This window comes from Aricia agestis, chromosome 1 (genome assembly GCF_905147365.1).
Source record: "Aricia agestis chromosome 1, ilAriAges1.1, whole genome shotgun sequence".
Taxonomy (NCBI): domain Eukaryota; kingdom Metazoa; phylum Arthropoda; class Insecta; order Lepidoptera; family Lycaenidae; genus Aricia; species Aricia agestis.
The window spans coordinates 9,876,586-9,896,001 of record NC_056406.1 but is presented as its reverse complement, the minus strand read 5'-3'; the positions used below and the strand labels follow the sequence as shown (position 1 = coordinate 9,896,001).

Here is a 19,416-nt window from a genome sequence, read left to right as displayed (position 1 = left end):
AGTTATAAGGTTTGTTTAAATTATAAGGGGAAAAGTGAGTATTAGTTATTTGGTTCATTCACTCACGTCTTCAAGTCGCACGTTCGAAACTTGTACGAGTAGGCACTCGAATATATTTTACCTGACATTATATTATACTGTCACCTACAATCTCAGCACGTTTTCGTATACAAATAAAGTGCTGCCTACTTGTGCTGCATTTTTTACTGGACATATTTTGCTGCCACATTATAATATTTAAATAGTTCCTGTACGACGTACCCCATAGCATGCGAGCCACTTTAGCATGGCTACTGTAGAAATGCGAAAGAAAAGAAACACTGTGGAGATAAACTAAAGTTACCGTTCCGATCTTTACGTGTCTTTACCGTGGCTAACCGCGACCGACAAAGATAATAGTAATAGCATAGAGAAATAAATATACGTAATAGTAATAATATCTATGGACGAAGATTAAAATGAAATGCCACTTTATGAAAACTACTATTATACCTATAGTCGTTGTCATAAAGTAGGATTTTATTTTAATTTTTAGACTAAAGTCTATGTTATAAAGTAGCATTTTATTTGATGTTTTGTCGGACGCGGTGAGCCGCGGTAAATATCGGAATTCGGAACGATACCTTCAGTTTATCTCCACAGTGTTTCTTTCCTTTGGCATTTCTAATGTGACCATGCTACAGGGGCAGGTTTTAAATAATACATATTACCATAGACATAGTGTCGTGGATCTCGCTCAACTCACAACTCTACACAGACACACCTATCGCAAATTTACACACCTGTCAAAAACAAATTGCCTGCACGAATTTAATTTACTGATTGTTAATTGAATTTAAAGCCCCTAACTGCCTAGTGCCTATAGTGCCTGTTCATTATTTCGTCGCGCTAATTTTTAAAATAAATGTCAACTGAAATGTGAAATATAATAACTATAAAATAATTTAACGTTTTAACGGTGTTATTGAGATCCGGAATAAGAGCTAAATAAAGGTTTGAGACTAGTTATTCTCGACAAAATTCTGAAATTTATTTCATACATTTTCAAAAATAGAAGAATATTTTAAAATTTTATGAAATGTATCCAGTTTACCAAAGAGTTTTTGTTTTCTTTTCGTATCGATATTACGTCTATATAATACGTGTATGCTATTATTCGTTGTTTTTTTTAGGTTTCCGTACCCAAAGGGTAAAAACGGGTCCCTATTACTAAGACTTCGTTGACTATTCGTCTGTCCGTCTGTCTATCTCCAGTCTATATCTCAAGAACCGCTATAGCTAGACTTCTGAAATTTTAATAGATTATGTATATCTGTTGTCGCTATAACGACAAATACTAAAAACAAAATAAAATTAATATTTAAGGAAGGCTCCCATACAACAAATGTGATTTTTTGGCCTTTTTTGCTTGATATCAAAAATGATAAAAGGTAGGCACTTGATATTTTCACAAAGGCCTTAAATATATTATATCTACTTTAATAAGTAATAATTAATAATATTAAAATAAAATAAAAATTCAAGTGGGTTTCCCATACAAGACACAATTTTTGGCCAATTTTTTTCTTTATACATAATTATATTATAACAATATAATGGTACGGAACCCTTCGTGCGCGTGTTCAAGTCGCACTTAGCCGATTATTATTAAAAAGAAAAGATAACTTTGTATAATATATTTATCAATTGATTGCTAAATAATTTTAGTTATATAAAAATCAGGTTATGCGTATGAATGAATTGAATTCGTTTATCGTTTATCGACGAAATTTGGCTTTAGTTGATGACACAACATAATATTATGTATAATAATATTATTCAAAATTATAACAGTAACTAAACTAGATACGTTGGTTCCAAGTTTCCAACTTCAAACACTGTTTAATAGACAGTAACGTTGCTTGGGAATTCTATCTCGTATAATGTGCGTTACCAACTGATGCGGCGAGGGTTAAAAGGTACTATTTTCTTAAATTCTAAAAAGCATTATATAACAATAAATACGGCATTCAAATTGCAATAAAATATCCACAGCCAAACATAGAACCTCCTCCTTTTTGGAAGTCGGTCAAAAATAGACACCCAAACGCTTACAATATTTTATATTATGTTTGTATCTACATCAATTGTGGTATTTGTCACAGAATATACCTGTCATTTGTAAAAGTATGCAGTTGCCTCGTTTCATACAGCTGATTCTATCGTCTGTCAATCGTCATAACTCATAACACTGTACGAGTAGATACTATAACTCACTTTATTATTCTACAACATTTATTCGTAATACAATGTATTTTTAGTGAAGAACATAATTTTGTTTCGTCGTCTTTTATTTTTAGCTTTCTTAAAGCAAGAATATAGTGAAGAATAAACTCGGGAAAGAGAATTCTCGCCTAACTGTTCCTGGGGGATCAAGGTTCTGCAAACTTTACGATTTTATGACAGCAGACAATGTAACAATAATTTAGAGCACCTCTCGCAACTGCTGGACTAAAATAATAATTGCTATACCTGCTCCTGCTGATATATACCGTAAGTACGTAAAATATATTTTATAGCAATCAATTTAGAAAGCACAATCATTAGCACCTCCTGATATATACCGTAAGTACGTAAAATGTATTTTATAGCAATCAATTTAGAAAGCACAATCATTAGCACCTCCTGATATATACCGTAAGTACGTAAAATGTATTTTATAGCAATCAATTTAGAAAGCACAATCATTAGCACCTCCATCGTGGGTATCGCAAACATAATAGATTTTCAATTGTTATGCGCCAGCCGGCTGTCGCTTGGGGATAGATGGTTTAAGGTATATTATGTACCATTATTCTTTTATGGCTCAATGTTAATATTTAATTAAAAAAAAACAGTTTGTTGCAGAAAAATCAAGATCATTCACGTATAAGGGGTCAATATTGATTTGTACTTATTTTAACAACGCTCAAATAATTAATACAGAAAAAAATGAAAGAAAAATACCTACATAAAATAAAAAGGTACAAAAGGTAGTAACTTGAAATTCCGATAAATGTTCGAGTGACCTCGATGATAGAGAAATTTTGACGATCTAACAAAGCCCGGAGGCATTTTATCAGAAGGTATTGAAAATGCGTAAAAGTTATACGGTATTGTTCGTCTCACCTACTTCACTTTATCTACAGAAAATAGACGTCTTATAAGGGAAGATTTTCAAAACTTCTGATGCGAATTCACGTTGCCAAGGGAGTTTTACCCGACTGCCAAGAAAAAGCTGATTCTGTCAAATAATTTTTCTTTATCGCGATAATATTTTGTTCAAAATATAACTCATTATATTGTCGTTTGTTATAAAAAGTATTGGCATAAAATTATCTTACAGGTTCCCCAAGATCATAATAACAAAGGGTTTTCATGGTTAGTAACCGCTGTCATAACTTTCAGGAATTACAGCGGTGGAAATGCAGTGATCCAATGTCCGTTAAAAAACGAACATCAAACAATTAGTTTTAAGTCCAAAGACATCGATAACATAACGCGTCTAGGGTCCTTGGCAAAGGTACAAAGAAGCTTCTGACATTAACAAGGTAGTAAAATTACGCAAATTACGAATTATAGGCGATAAGAGGCCTCGACCGCGGCTTCCGGCAACCGGCGGCCAATATCCGGAGCAGAATGGCTTATGACAGTTATGACCGAACAGATTTAATCCTCAACTAATAAATTTCCAGCTTAAATCTTTTAATTTATGAGTGCAACGGAGTTGCGGGCGTCATCTTAACTAGAGGCCGCCTGCAACTCCGTTGCGCCAAAATTCCTTTATCGCGCGGGAACCGTACATTTTTCCGGAATAAAATGTATAGTTATGTCCTTTTCCGTGACTCGAACAATCAAATATTAAATCTCCATACGAAATTTTATAAAAATCGGTTCAGTGGTTCGGGCGTGAAGAACTGGTAACAGATAGATAGACAGACACACTTTCGCATTTATAATATTAGTATGATATGAAGTATAATTAGTATGAAATATTAGTATAAATAATTGTCATGGTATTTAACATACAATTTTATAGAGTTTACAGGGATAAAGCAAAAAGCGATGATGGGCCAACTAAAGGGCTCCAATACAACAAACATGATATAATATTGCTATTTGTTAAGTATTGTTAAAATCAAAATAACATACAAGCTATTTGACTGAGATTCAGAAACATTTTCCAATATACACAAACTGTAAATTCGCGATCGCTAAACTCTTTGTTCATATAATGTTTGTGTTACCAGCTCTAGTGGAATCCCGGCTGCCAGGACTTACAGGTTTATCCAGAGTGCCGTGTTGTTGTTAGTGTTTACTGTAGTTAGTGTTTGCTCTGAATTTTAAAGTGAAAATCAGGTGAGTGCTGGATAATAGTGGGAGCAATATTTTCATGTACTTACTTACACAAATGATGTGCAATCGGTAAAGTTGAAATCTTAGACTTGGTGAAATTGTATAATGAGATCAAAAAGCATAGAAATACGTCATAATATTATGGAGTATACTGTATACCATACTACTCAATCTACATGTATAAATATTTTTTAAGCTAAACGCTTATTAAAATTTTACGTGGGAGAGATTATTAAAATTGATACGTGGGAGAGCCATGCTTCGGCACGAATGGGCCGGCTCAACCGGATAAATACCACGTTCTCACAGAAAACCGGCGTGAAACAGCGCTTGCGTTGTGTTTCGCCGAGTGAGTGAGTTTACCGGAGGCCCAATCCCCTAACCCCTACCCTATTCCCTTCCCTACCCTCAACTATTCCCTTCCCTTCCCTACCCTCCCCTATTACCCTATTTCCTCTTAAAAGGCCGGCAACGCACTTGCAGCTCTTCTGATGCTGCGAGTGTCCATGGGCGACGGAAGTTGCTTTCGATCAGGTGACCCGTTTGCTCGTTTGCCCCCTTATTTCATTAAAAAAAAAAATGAAATTACTACGAGAGTTTTACAAAAGCAGTTAAAGCCCCATGACATCAAAACATAACAATCACGATATTATACGTTTATGACTCCAATTTCCCTCAACGTACAATTTATTTCATATTTACAACTCGTGACTTTATTACATTTTACAACAAAACCATATTTCACGAGTTGAGGTAGTATTTTACAAGCGCCGTGCCAGTAAATTTGACTTTTTCGTGTCGCGTATATTTGTGAAATTAAAACGATTATTTAAGGGGGCGACTAACCCAAAATTGTCGATTTTATATTTCATTTTTATACTTGAAAATAAGCCACGAATTGTTTCATTTTCTAAAAATAGATACAACATTATATTTCATTTGAGCGAAAACACGATATCTTTTCTCGATAGAAAAAAATCACAAAAGTGCATCTAATTTTCACGGATATTTCATATTATATTGCCATTACATTTATTATATTATTTATATTGCCATTAATATTTTAACACATTGTATAAAATTCTATTATTGAGACATTTATCGAGTTATTAAGAAAAAACTAACTTGGCTTTGATTCCGCGTCGTCCTTTTTCACCTAGTGGCATAATATGAAAGACGGGCGTGAGTGTGAAGAGAAGGACGATGTTTGATTTTTTAGGTTAGTGGCCCTCTTAAAGAGAAAATTAAACCTAGTTAGTCTGAAACTACGAATTTTAAAACACAATATATGAACTGCTGTATTTATATTGCTGTAGCGAATTAACATTAGCATTAAAATATCCCCTAAAAAATAAAAAATATTCTGCTAGAAAAGTGGTCAGTACTCAGTTGATAAATAGCCTTTATTTTTCATGTCATTTAAATCCTTATCTGACTCAGGGTGAAGTCGTGGGTTACAGGTTAGGGCCCAGTATAAAATATCTGCGGTCATGTGGTAATATTATCTCCGTAACTTTTTGACATATATGTGACATAATATGTCATAATATATGCGGCACTGAAAAGGGAATTCGCGTCGCTGCGGATGAGATAGATTGCGGTCAAAATTATGACACATTTTTATGTTAGGGGCTAAATCCTTTTTATTTTGGGCCCAAAAGGGTCAAGTCACGTGCGGCGCGCCAGGATCGCCAAATGATAATATGTGTAAATAATGAAACGCTTTGAATGATAAAATGTATAATATAACTATATAATATCCATGCTAGTGTTTAAATAACCTCCTCCTTTTTGGAAGTCGGTTATAAAGCGAGAAAGTGTCTGCTATCGTTTATCTTCATGTGCTGCAGAACTGATTATGATGATAATATTATATTTGACTAGCTGTCCCGGCAAACGTTGTTTTGTCATAAAATTGTTTTCCCTGTTTTTCTGCTTTTCTCTTGAAGTTTTTTCAGATATATTTTTTTTCTATAGACCTTACGGAGCCCGAGACCTTTCAATGCAAAACCGTGGAAATCGGTTCGTGCGTTCAGGATTTATAGCGTCAGGAAGGAAAACCCGGCTTATTTCTATATTATATTTGTTGAAAAATATGAAGTGTCGCGAAAGACATAAATTACTCAGTTTTATTTCAGAAAAATCTTTGCTTCCTTATTTTAAGCAAACAAATACGCTCAACATCTACTGAACCCATAAAAGCCAAGAGGGATAATATTATGCTAAGCATCATTTCGAGCATAAGATTTTAAAGCAACCGAAATTATACAAAGTACGAGAAAATGCAATTCCAGCAAAAGCTAAACTTGAGCTAAACACAATCATATGCTAGTCAAACCCGGAGGTGGCGGTTTGAACATTTCCCAAAATCCTGGGATTTAGCTTGAACTTTTGTAAGTCAGCTTTGTTCCGAATTTACAATGCATCCGGCATCGCAAACTAGACAAAATTTCAACAAGAAATCTAAGGAATCCGTTTTATTTCAAATGCGAATATTTTATTTAAATATTAAGACAAAATATGGAAGTATTTTCATATTAATTTTCGTTCACCACCGACATTTTAATTCGAAAATTCCAATCGAAATTTATGTTTTAAAACAAAACACACGCGCATTTTAAGATAATGTACAAATATGAGCTAAATGTGTTTGAATAATTTTAAGAATTTCGCTACCTGTTGAAAGCATAATTTAATACGTAAAACCTCACCTGTTCTTTATAAAAATAAAGTTTAAATGAGGTAAGAACCCCAACTTCTGCTAAGCGGATTTATCTCATGATGTATAGCTGTAATCAGGCGTAGTATTTTACAATTTAACAATGTTGTTGCTATTAGAGTGAGGGCCTGTTTCACCACTTTCTGATAAAGTGGCGAATTGGCTATTCACAACTTTTTTGACAGATTCTCCATACTTTATCTGTCAAGTAAAGTGGTGGATAGCTTATTCGGCACTTATCAGGAAGCGGTGAAACAGGCCCTAAGTTATGTAGGTATATTGTAAATATACTTTTTAGAACATATTATAAGTATTGAAACAAATGGTATTTATCAATCTTATATCTTTAAACGAGCAATTCTTGTATATACATATAATATATAATTGGAATCTCGGAATCGGCTCCAACGATTTTCATGAAATTTAGTATATAGGGGGTTTCGGGGGCGATAAATCGATCTAGCTAGGAATCATTTTTAGAAAATGTCATTTTCATCGGATACCGAGCAAAGCTCGGTCAAACAGCTAGTGCATTATAATATGAGACCGAGAAAACATGATCTGAAATCTTTTCACTTTAGCGGTTAGCCCATAATGGGACCAATTAATGATTTCGTACAATTTAATATTAGCCTACGGTTACCTATGATTGGCGTTTATTGCACATGTCAAAGACAGTTTGCAATCATTATGGCTCAATTATGCCATCACGTGGATAGGTATCTAGATGAGAGTTACATTAAATTCGTCTTATTTGCCGTACCGATCATGAAACTTTTCATATAATCTAGATTAATATTGTATCTCTTCGTTAATCAGTGCAAAACGCTTAAGATATTTTACGTTATTTTAACAGCAACATTTTTAATCTTGTTACACTGCAGTCAGTTTACAGGGATTAAAAAATTAAAGAAGTTGAAAAAACTTGGCTCGAACTGGAGTATCATATTTTACTTCCATTGTTGCTAATAAAATCTTCGTTTCTTCGTTTCCGACTGTTTTATATTCAAGACGCCATACCTACTTATCTCGGGCGCGTCCGGGGTTGATTTATATTATGAATACGTATTATTAGTAATAAATTTTATTATCGTCGTGGGCATATTTTAGAAATTTCAATGTGTTTGAATTTTCTAAAATATGGAATTTTTGGTATACACCTCAACCTGGAATTCTTTACAATTTTTCGAGTTAAAAAAAATTTAAGACATTCCTAACAAATTTTTTATTGCCAATTTAGTGGATTAATCATGATAAGACAGACAGATATACACACTTATTTATTGAAGTAGGAATTAGTAGGGATAGCTAGTAGTAGTGTGTATATGATAAATCATATTCACATTCCTTTTGTTCTGATGTCTGGCAAGATTAATGATTGCTATTATAATCATGACGCCTCATCTTAGGAAGAGGGCCTAAAGGATAAGAGCCTTTTGAAAGAATAAGCTTATGACTATCACACTTTCAGCATTAACACTGCTTTTATGGTTCCCAGAGTCCCGTTCTTACCCTTTGGGTAAGAACGGGACTCTGGGAACTCTATATTACTGAGACTTCGATGTCTGTCCGTCTGTCTATCTGTATATCTTCAGATTGCATCTCAAAAAAGCTATAGATAGACTTCTGAAATTTTCTCAGATTGTGCACTCGTATGTCAGTTGCCGCTATAACAAATACTAAAAATCAAAGAAAATGAATATTTAAGTGGACTCCCATACAACATACACATTTTATACGTGGAAGAGCCATACTTCGGCACGAATGGGCCGGCTCGACCGGAGAAATACCACGTTCTCACAGAAAACCGGCGTGAAACAGCGCTTGCGCTGTGTTTCGCCGAGTGAATGAGTTTACCGGAGGCCCAATCCCTACCCTAATCCCTTCCCTACCCTCCCCTATTCCCTTCCCTACCCTCCCCTATTCCCTCCCTTCCCATCCCTACCCTCCCCTATTACCATATTCTCTCTTAAAAGGCCGGCAACGCACCTGCAGCTCTTCTGATGCTGCGAGTGTCCATGGGCGACGGAAGTTGCTTTCCATCAGGTGACCCGTTTGCTCGTTTGCCCCCTTATTTCATTAAAAAAAAAACAATTTACTTAACTTTTATTTAATAACGATTTTGACATAAGATTTACACACATTCTGTCAAACTCATGGAATGTATCTGGGTAACGCGTTAGACCGTATAAAGTCTTTTTCGTTGTATAAGAAAACGTAAGCTTCGACATTTTTCGGCTCAAATTACGATACAGGAAATATTTAAAAAAACATAGAAAATATTCAAAAGTGTAGCAACTGATTTCATTGCGTTGAAAATCCGAAAAAACTTTCCATCGTTAAATATTATTTCTCAAAGCAGTGCTTTCAAAAAGCGCGCTTTTGAGGCCTGTTGAAATAATGGCGGAGTAAACAGCGTCGCACTGCGGGATTTTTGTACGAGTCCCCCTGGGGTTTAATTTATCATGAGCTATTTATTTCGTACTCAATACTCTACTTATTCGTCCCACTTAGGCCGAGCTATACCGATGTTTTAGGTCAAGTCGTGCCGAAGAAATATATCGACGGTTTTAATTTGATTTCTTAACGTAAGGTGTATTATACGATGATTACAATATATTACGGTAATTATAATTGACTGACTAGTGTGAACAAGTCATAATGTCGAGGAACTAAGTTGCAGGGACAAACTACGTAAATGTCGGACGACTTGTCTCCGCAACATGTCCCCTAGTGAAAACGCGGCTTTATTATTAATAATCTTATATAACTTAAATAACTCAAAGGTGACTGACTGATTGACATAGTGATCTATCAACGCACAGCCCAAACCACTGGATGGATCGGGCTGAAATTTGGCATGCAGGTAGATGTTATGACGTAGGCATCCGCTAAGAAAGGATTTTGATAAATTCCAACCCCAAGGGGTTCAAATAGGGGAAGAAAGTTTGTACATAATAATAATTCTTAACGCGAGCGAAGCCGCGGGCAAAAGCTCGTCTTATATAATCTTATATCAACGATTTTCATGAAATTCAGTATATAGGGGGTTGCGGGGGCGATAAATCGATCTAGCTTAGAATCATTTTTAGAAAATATCATTTTATTCGTGTTTTATCAAATATCGAGCAAAGCTCGGTCAAATAGCTAGTTATTATTTATTAGAATTAAACCTAGAATCTATCTTCAATCGTTCATTTGAGATATTTTTTAATTATTTTATCACAGAAGACCAGAAACCAATATTTTATTAGCAAACGGTAGCTTTATTCACTTGATGCTAATATCATTAGAAATAAAATATAGAAATATTAATTAATAATCATTGGTTATCACTTTATCAGTATAGTAGCACTAGTATAAGATATTTCTATTCTCTTTTGCTATGCTAAGCAGCTAAAGAAGATTGACGTCGAGGTATGGCTACTGCTACCTATAGCATAATTACCGGTGAACGAAAGATCAACTAGATCTTAACGGCCGTTTAAAAATGTGTTAATATCGGCCCTTGGCGTTTCAAGGAAACATGTGTACCTTGATGCGTGACGCAGTAAGCTATCAAGAATAAATTACACCGAAACAAAAAATAAGAAGTGGTTTTGCTCAAATATAGAGACCTCAATCCCCATGTTTCATTACGCTGAAACAATATTAGCCTATCATGAATTAACTTAACAAATTAAAATATATTTCGACAAAGTGTTTCAGAATGTTTATAAAAGTAAATACATAGTGATTATTAACCTGGTCTTTAACTTAATTAATGGCTATGATATACAATGGAGTTATTTTAATTTCGTAGTAAAATTATTCAAATAGAGCCGTTTTAGATTGGTGAGATGATGATTCGGCAACGCACCTGCAGCTCTTCTGATGTTGCGAGTGTCCATGGGCGACGGTAGTTGCTTTCCATCAGGTGACCCGTTTGCTCGTTTGCCCCCTTATTTCATAAAAAAAATTACCAACTTTACCTACCTGCTTGCTCATTATGCTTTGTCGTATCTATTTTCTATACTTATAATATACAGCTGAAGAGTTGTTTGAACGCGCTTATTTTACAAACTACGGGACCAATATTTATGATATTGGCCACAGATATAGAGTAGAGAGCAGATATTAGGGATTGATATAGGCTACTTTTTTACGAGCATATGTACGGCTATATTATTGTTATATTTTCCTTTATACGTAACTTAACTCTGGATCGAACTGTCACCACCAGTATTTCCGGACCAATACGACCTGTAAACCGTCTAAAAAGTTGCTTTCCATCATGTGACCCGTTTGCTCGTTTGTCTCCTTATCAGTATATCCCACAACCTGAGCTCTTTTGTAGTACACTTTACGGAAAAACAGCTATCACGCCTATTGATTTGTTCTTTAACATAGTAGCTAGTGATTTTTAATTATATTTTAGATGTATTATCATCGGTCAGTCAAGGTTTAGTTACTGTTCAAATATAAAAACTGCCTTAAAGATTATTACCACGCGGAAAAACGACGTGAGTCTTCACAAAGCTCGGCTTTTAGCTAGTTTTATTTAAAAAAAAAACTACTGTTAACTTAAAATAGAATAAACAACGTCAACCATGATCAATCATAGACGAATATTCATCTCCACACGTTCATAATCGCCTGTATATGTCTATCATGGGTCAACGTGAAGAGGCAGCTTAGTATGTAAATACTCACATGATGTTAATACTTAAGAGGAATCCACACCGCCGTTTTCCCATACAAACGCTGTCCCCTGTTTCCTCCTTGGATAATGCCGGTAGAGTTATGATTTTTTTCCTGAATATCTATGGCCACTATAAGCATGTCCCTATGTTTTCTTTTTTTTTCATAATTTTATTATTAAAAAAGATAAGAACGTCCAAAAACCCAAAAAAATGGCAAGATTTTCCTCTGTGTTCAAACACCCAGAAAACAAAACTGGCTAAAATATACAAAAAAAATAAAACATAGGAACACAGTTCAAGCCTTGTTTTAATTCTTAATGAAAAAAGTATTTAAATCGGTTAAGTTTTGGAGAAGGAATCAGCGGACAACGAATCGAAGATTTTCTGTTCTTTTATTAGAACTTTTGTCGTGTTGTCTCTATCGCGCTCTGCGGTGGGAGACTTGAGATTGGTGAGACAGCAATACATTTTCAAATACCTATTTTCAATTTCTCTCACCCCTGGTGTATCCTCTTAATTGAAACTATTAACACACTCTGAAGGTCGCCGGCAAAACAATTTAGCTATGTACTCAAGAGTAATAACCATTATCCAGATTTACGCTTATAAATTATAGCGGTAATGTGTGTATAGTGCTTTAGGAAATAGTCTCTATAAAACAATGTACTCCCCATTTTCCGTGTCGGTTATGACCCGGATAATGAACTTTACGAGCTACCTTGTTTACGTGTGTGTGTGTACGCGTTGCATTATAATTAAACTTTTTAATCGGGACTTAACGCGACTTACTTAAGTAGTAATGTCTAAGTCGCGTTAAGTCCCGATTAAAAAGTTTTTACCTTTACGAATGTGTATTAAATTGTAAAATCGTTGGTCCCGTAAACTTTAGTATGAAAATATTCGTGTATGATGACACCATAATGAATCTGAGGCTGACAAATTATTATCAGATGATAGATAAACTTTTCCTTAATGAACATTTCCGCGTTGGCTCTTGTTGGTCAATAAGTATATCAAAATAACTATTTTATATACCCGGCAGATACTTCGGCCGGGTATTATATACAACATTTTCCTTTTCAAGCTTTTTTCATGAACAAAAGCTAACGATTAAACAATATTAAAAAAGAGTACATTTTTTGCATAAAGCTTATATTTTACAAAAAAATTTAATCGGTAAGGCTTGGGAACAATGAAGCTTTTGTGTTTCCGGAGATTTTAAAATAATGTATTAAATTTTTTATTGTTGCTAAGGTGAAAACGTATAAAATAAAATTGGAAACTCAACGAAACAAAAATTAAAATTTAAAGCGACTATTACTGATATGTTTCCACATAAGGAATTTTAAATAAACATAATCACAATATATTTTACATAATGTAATATTTATACGAAAGCACGAGAGTGAAAGCAAAATTGTCGATCCTATTTTTTTAATTGATAATAATAGACAGTTAATTGTTTTATTTAAACACTATATTACATTGCTCTCAAGGATGTTAACGTATCGTATACAGACTCCTAAAATTTTTTCGATAGACAAAAATAACAAATATCAGATGCTTTTCACAAACATTAAATTTATTTTTAAAAGTTTGTTATTAATTAAGTCAATATTAATTGGGATATTATTAAATGCACATCAGAATATTTTTTCAGCACACTACCTTAACTCCGCTAATTAACTGAATGCATACCAGAAAAACTAATGCTGATCAAAAAAAACAATTGATTAACTGAACATATCCTTCAAAAAAAACTTAAACATCATACAAAACGAGACGACCTTTATAACCGAATTCACACCAAAAATATGGTTCATACATCGGATATATTATTTGTAAAACTAAAATTTAAAAATTGTTTATCAAAAATACTAACTTGCACTCTAAATTGGACAATCTTACAACGGAATTTCTAAAAACGATATCGAAAGGTGCACCACAATAAAATCAATTTCTATTATCAAAACAAGTCTATAAATTAACAAATCGTGCAACTAAAATATTTTTAACCTAACTTTATTTTCTTTTTGTTTCTATGTTTTACTGAAAAACATGTTGGGGCCTCCGCATCTAATGCCACACTCACTCATTTGCGCTCGCTCTTTACTCTTTAGCGACGACAGATATATCTTGATCTATTTCTGAGTTAGCGACAAAGATTTTTGGTTATTATGATGAGATATGGTGAAAGATTTTATCATTCCAAAACTATATATTATTCAAGGTTTCTTGATAAAAATTAAAAAAAATATATCAAAATTCACTACTGTATTGTAATAATTGTATGGGTTAATAAATTTATTAATGATTCTTAAATAATGAATAGCAGTGTTCGCCCAATACGACTTGAATGGGTTAGGTTAGATAGCTTATTTTTTGTGAACCACCCAGAAGTAGAAGCCCCGCGTAGCGGGGCTCCGTCGACTCATAATTTAAGCCAGTTGTTTTTTTTCTTTTTTTTTCTTGAGTAGTTTGTCAACCCTTGGAGTGTAATTCCTAAGCCGGAGGCTTAATTATTTTGCAATATATCGGTAAGGAACCCTTTGTGCGCGAATCCGACTCGCTCTTTGCCGATTGTTTATTGTTATTGTTTATAAACTGAGTTACCATTCACTGTGCCAAAATTTAGTCCATGTTAAGTTAGCACTTGATGATTTTTATGTGTTCTTAATTATATTAACAAAACAGATTAAATTGGGTTTTATTTAGAATAAATGAGGTTCCAAAAAGTAATTTAGGTGATGGTTTTACTTTAAAAAGTTGTAGTATGTTAGTTGAACTAAGGAATTGTTAGATATACTATTTTAATAATAGTTATTCGTTCAGTAAAACAGTTTCGCAAACAACTTTAAATAGTATGCTGAATTCGCATTATTTAGGGTACATAATTAGTGTGCAAGTCAGTATTTTTGGTGAAACTTTCAAATATTTTGATCAAGAAAAGGGAATACACAGATATTGATTTAAATACATGCCATATTAATTTAAATCCATAGTGTTAATTCCTTTTACCGAGGGACTGTACTAACGATTTTAAAAAATATATTCATTGAGTTATAAACAAGAAGCTACTTTGGCGCCTATTTTGTATACAAGGTGTAACAAAATTAAGTGATAATACTTGAGGCTGTGTGTGTCCTATATGTAGCAGCTTTATTTTTTTTGTGATTTCGCTTGCCCCGGGCAACAAAGCGGTAAACGCCGGTTACGCCCTTTTGAATGTTATTTGATTTTTGGCTTCTCTGAGTATTAGTCTATCACCCCTATTTATTTCATATTTTTAAAATAATATTTTGGGTATAATAAATGACGAAAGCTTTATTGAATCGAAAATTCTCTTACGACTAAAACTGTATTCTTGCATTACTTTATGAAACATAACTAAAAAAACCGGTGAAGATACGATACAACTAAGCTTTCGCTGTAAGATTCCCCAGAAGAACGGAGTAATCGGCGGGTACGCTCGAAATCTAAAGCGAAAAATACGTCGTATTATGTTCTTACAGCCGTAAATCTCAAGCGGTTTGGTGTTTTTAAAAAGTCAATAAACAATGTTACAATTGAAACAATATCGCTTATAAGTTGTATTATACTTTTTTCAATTATTTCAATATTTTTTTATACTATTACAATTATTTTGATATGGTTAAATAGGTAAAAAAATTTACTTTCATATGAGACATCACACATTTGTTTTGGACCACTGTACGCTGCACTATAAACAAAATAGCTTATTTGTCTCTCCTGAACAAAACGATTTTTGATATTACGCCTTAGCGCGTTATGAATTTTTCCATACCCATACACACCCTAAAGTATTATCACTTAGTTTTGTTACAAGGGTATACTTGTTCATAATTCTGACACAAGAAAAATATATTAAATATTATTTGAGCGTTTGCTTAGATCCGCCATTTTCTACGAGCTGCAAATTAGTATAAGTTATAACTTATAGCTGAAAGTTCAACGATTTCTCTTAATTTCATCACGTATAAATAAGCACTAAAAGGCACGTCATGCCATAAGCACGTTATTACTTTAGTCGACGCTCAAATATACGCAGTTTACGACTTACCTGGTTACATCCGAACAAAATAAGCCCGCTTGTAAGACAATAAAACCGTATTCTGTGCTCTTAAGTCGTCGTAAGGTAAATCTTTTTGACGCTTAGGGAAACGAAAGTCACGTAGTTTAATAACGTGCTTAAATATAATATTACAAGCCATTCCTAAAGCCACTAAAAGGTTGGGGAGACAAGCGCCTTAGAAATTGTATAATTATAATTGAGCGAACACAGTGGAAGATCCTGGCCTTTGCCCAGCAGTAGGACGCTATAGGCTAATAAAAAAATATATAATATAATATTTTATTTCATAATTTTAATATAGTTATTCCTTGATAATTAAACACCGTGTTGCATACTGAAATTCTGTAATTGGTATTTCTGTGACTATATTTTATTTTTAATTAAGCATTACTGTTATAAATTATAATTATAAAGATTAAAATTTATTTGTTACTTACTTCACACAATTAATAAGGATTAATTATCATAATTTTAATATAGCATTATTTGGCCCAGAAACCACTTAACTTTGTAATTTATTAGGGGTTGTTTGGAGATCATTGAAATGATAGGCAGATATTTCTATAAATGAAACTACCAGATCTTCAAAGCTCACTGAAATATAATATTTAAAAAATGCGTGTTCACAAAATCAACATCTAGCTTGTCGCTAGCCATAATAATTTTTTAACAATTTGTCAACCAACTGTCTTCTGTACATTTTTTCCCTCTCCAGCCTTAAAATATAATATAAGCAATAGTGTCATAGACTACAAACTAAAATTATCAGATTTAAATAACGATCATTAATATTAATTAAAATTAAGCTCGCAGGTGCGACAGAGACGCCACACCACCCCCCCACGGAGAAAGCAAACCCCGGGGGCAAACTAATCAAACAATCTGAACCTCACTCGTCTGCCAGACCTTGTTGTGTAAGGTTCTTTGGGCAGATCAGTAGAAGGTGAAGGCTGAGGAGATGAAGTAACTGTGGACGAAGGAATGACAGGGTCAGGAAAAGGTAGATTTGGAGCTACAGAGGAGGGAGCATCATCCTGAACTATGTACGCTGGTTTTAGTCGGTCGACACTAACATTGACTGATTTTCCCTTGATAGAGACCGTAAAGGTCTTACCGTCGGCAGATCTATCCAGAATTTTAAATGGTCCGCTATACGGTGGCTGAAGGGGTCGACGAACAGCATCATCTCTTAAGTAGATATGCGAGGCTGAAGCTAGATCCTTGAAAATAAAATTGGATTTATTCCCGTGACGAGAAGCAGGTGTCGGTCGAATTGAAGACATATGCTGGCAAAGGCGCGTCACGAAATCAACAGGATCACTGGAGACAACAGGATGAAGAGGGGGAACTACTAATTCGCCCGGAAGACGCAGAGTTTCACCATAAAGCATCTCCGCAGCAGATGATCCAATGTCCTCCTTAAAAGCAGAACGCATGCCCAACAGTGCCAGGGGCAGGGCTGTAACCCAGTCGCCACCGTGACACATGATGGAAGCCTTTAACTGTCGATGAAATCTCTCAATCATTCCATTCGCCTGTGGATGATAAGCGGTGGTTCTGATGCGCTTAGTGGCAAAACTCTGCATCAACCTACGAAACAAGTCCGACTCAAATTGAGTACCTTGGTCAGTCGTAATGGTCGATGGTACACCGAAACGCGAGACCCACTCACGAACAAAAGTTTCCGCTACTTCCTCAGCTGTTATACCTTGCATTGGCCAGACTTCGGGCCATCTAGATACCCGATCAATGGCAGTTAGGCAATAACGAAAGCCTTTGCAAGGAGGAAGTGGACCGACAATGTCGATATTCACATGCATAAATCGACCAGTCGGAGTGTCGAATTGACCAAGTGGAGACGAATTGTGTCTCGACACTTTACTGCGTTGACACGCATCGCATGCACGAGCCCACTGCCGGCAATCTTTGTTAAGAGACGGCCAGACATAGCGATCAGCTATGAGGCGAGCCGAACACTTTATGCCAGGGTGGCTCAAATTGTGCATTTTATTAAATACTAAGCGACGTAGATCCAAGGGAACATAAGGACGAGGCTTGCCAGTCGAGAAATCACAGAATAAAGAGAAATCAGTACCTGGTACGCTTACTTTTGTAAGCTTTAAACTGGAATTTTTCAGAAGTTGGGACAACTCTTTGTCTGTCTCCTGTGACTTGGCAAGTGCCTCATATTCCTGTTCCAGGGATATTGCATCGATTCGTGACATGGCGTCTGCAACGATGTTGTCCTCCCCACGAATGTATCTAATATCAGTCGTGAATTGACTGATAAATGACAACTGGTTCAACTGTGGTGGAGGGAGCTTTTCGCGACGTTGTACGAAAGCGTACAGCAATGGCTTGTGGTCCGTGAAAACTGTCACGTGTTGAACCTCAACGATGTGCCGAAAGTGCTGTACACTTTCGTACACAGCCAAAAGTTCGCGATAATACGCTGGCCACTCACACTGACGAGGGGTCAGTTTTTTACTAAAAAATGCCAGCGGTAACCATTGCCCATCGATATGTTGCTGTAAGCAAGCGCCGATATGCACACTGGACGCGTCGGTAAATAAACCGAGAGGTGCATTGGCGACGGGATGATGGAGCATTGTTACACTCCTCGAAATTTTTAAGAAGTTCTGGTGACCAAGGAAATGGCTTCGAGCCTTTACTTTTGGTAGCAACCAGGGCGTTAATGAGAGGCGCCTGAAACTTAGCAGCTTGGGGAATAAAACGCCTATAAAAGTTAATCATGCCTAGGAAACGACGCATCCCCTGGACATTCTCAGGGGGCTTAAAATCCAAAAGTGCTTGGACACGTTCCTGTGGAGGACGAGTGCCATCGGCACTGATGTGATATCCTAGGAACTTTACCTCGCTGACACCCAGGATGCACTTGGAGGGGTTTAACACGACACCATACTCCTGGAGACGCAAAAATAGAGTGCGCAAGTGCTCTTTGTGAGTACCCTCGTCTGGTGAAAAGATCAGAATGTCATCCACATAAGGGAAGCAGAAATCAAGACCCAGAGTGACCTCATCGATAAAACGCTGGAAAGTTTGACCAGCGTTGCGCAAACCGAAGGTCATAAAAGGAAATTCGAAGAGGCCAAACGGAGTCGTGATGGCTGTCTTCGAAATATGGTCCTTGAAGACCGGGATCTGATGGTATGCTTTCACCAGGTCGAGGGTACTGAACACCTTGGCTCCAGCGAGGTTGTGAGTAAAGTCATTAATGTGCCTCACGGGGTACTTATCGGGAATGGTCCTAGCGTTCAGGGCGCGGTAGTCGCCACAAGGACGCCAGGAATTGTCCTTTTTTACGGTCATATGCAAGGGAGACGACCAGGCGCTCTTAGAAGGTCTGGCAATGCCACTACGTACCATGTCCTCCAATTCTTTTTTAGCAGAAATCAATTTCTGAGGCGCTAAACGACGAGGGCGGCAAGAAACTGGGGGACCATCCGTAGTCTGTATGTGATGCACAGTATTGTGCTTAATGACTCTGGGCAAACCAGGCGGTCGGGTGATATCCGGAAATTCGGCGA

At 35.6% G+C, this 19,416-nt stretch overlaps 1 protein-coding gene across 1 annotated transcript in view; it reads left to right on the top strand.

Annotated features, from left to right (window-relative positions):
- Positions 1–19,416, top strand: part of LOC121728265 (dipeptidyl aminopeptidase-like protein 6) — a 214,033-nt gene that overhangs the window by 28,369 nt on the left and 166,248 nt on the right. The window lies entirely within an intron of this gene.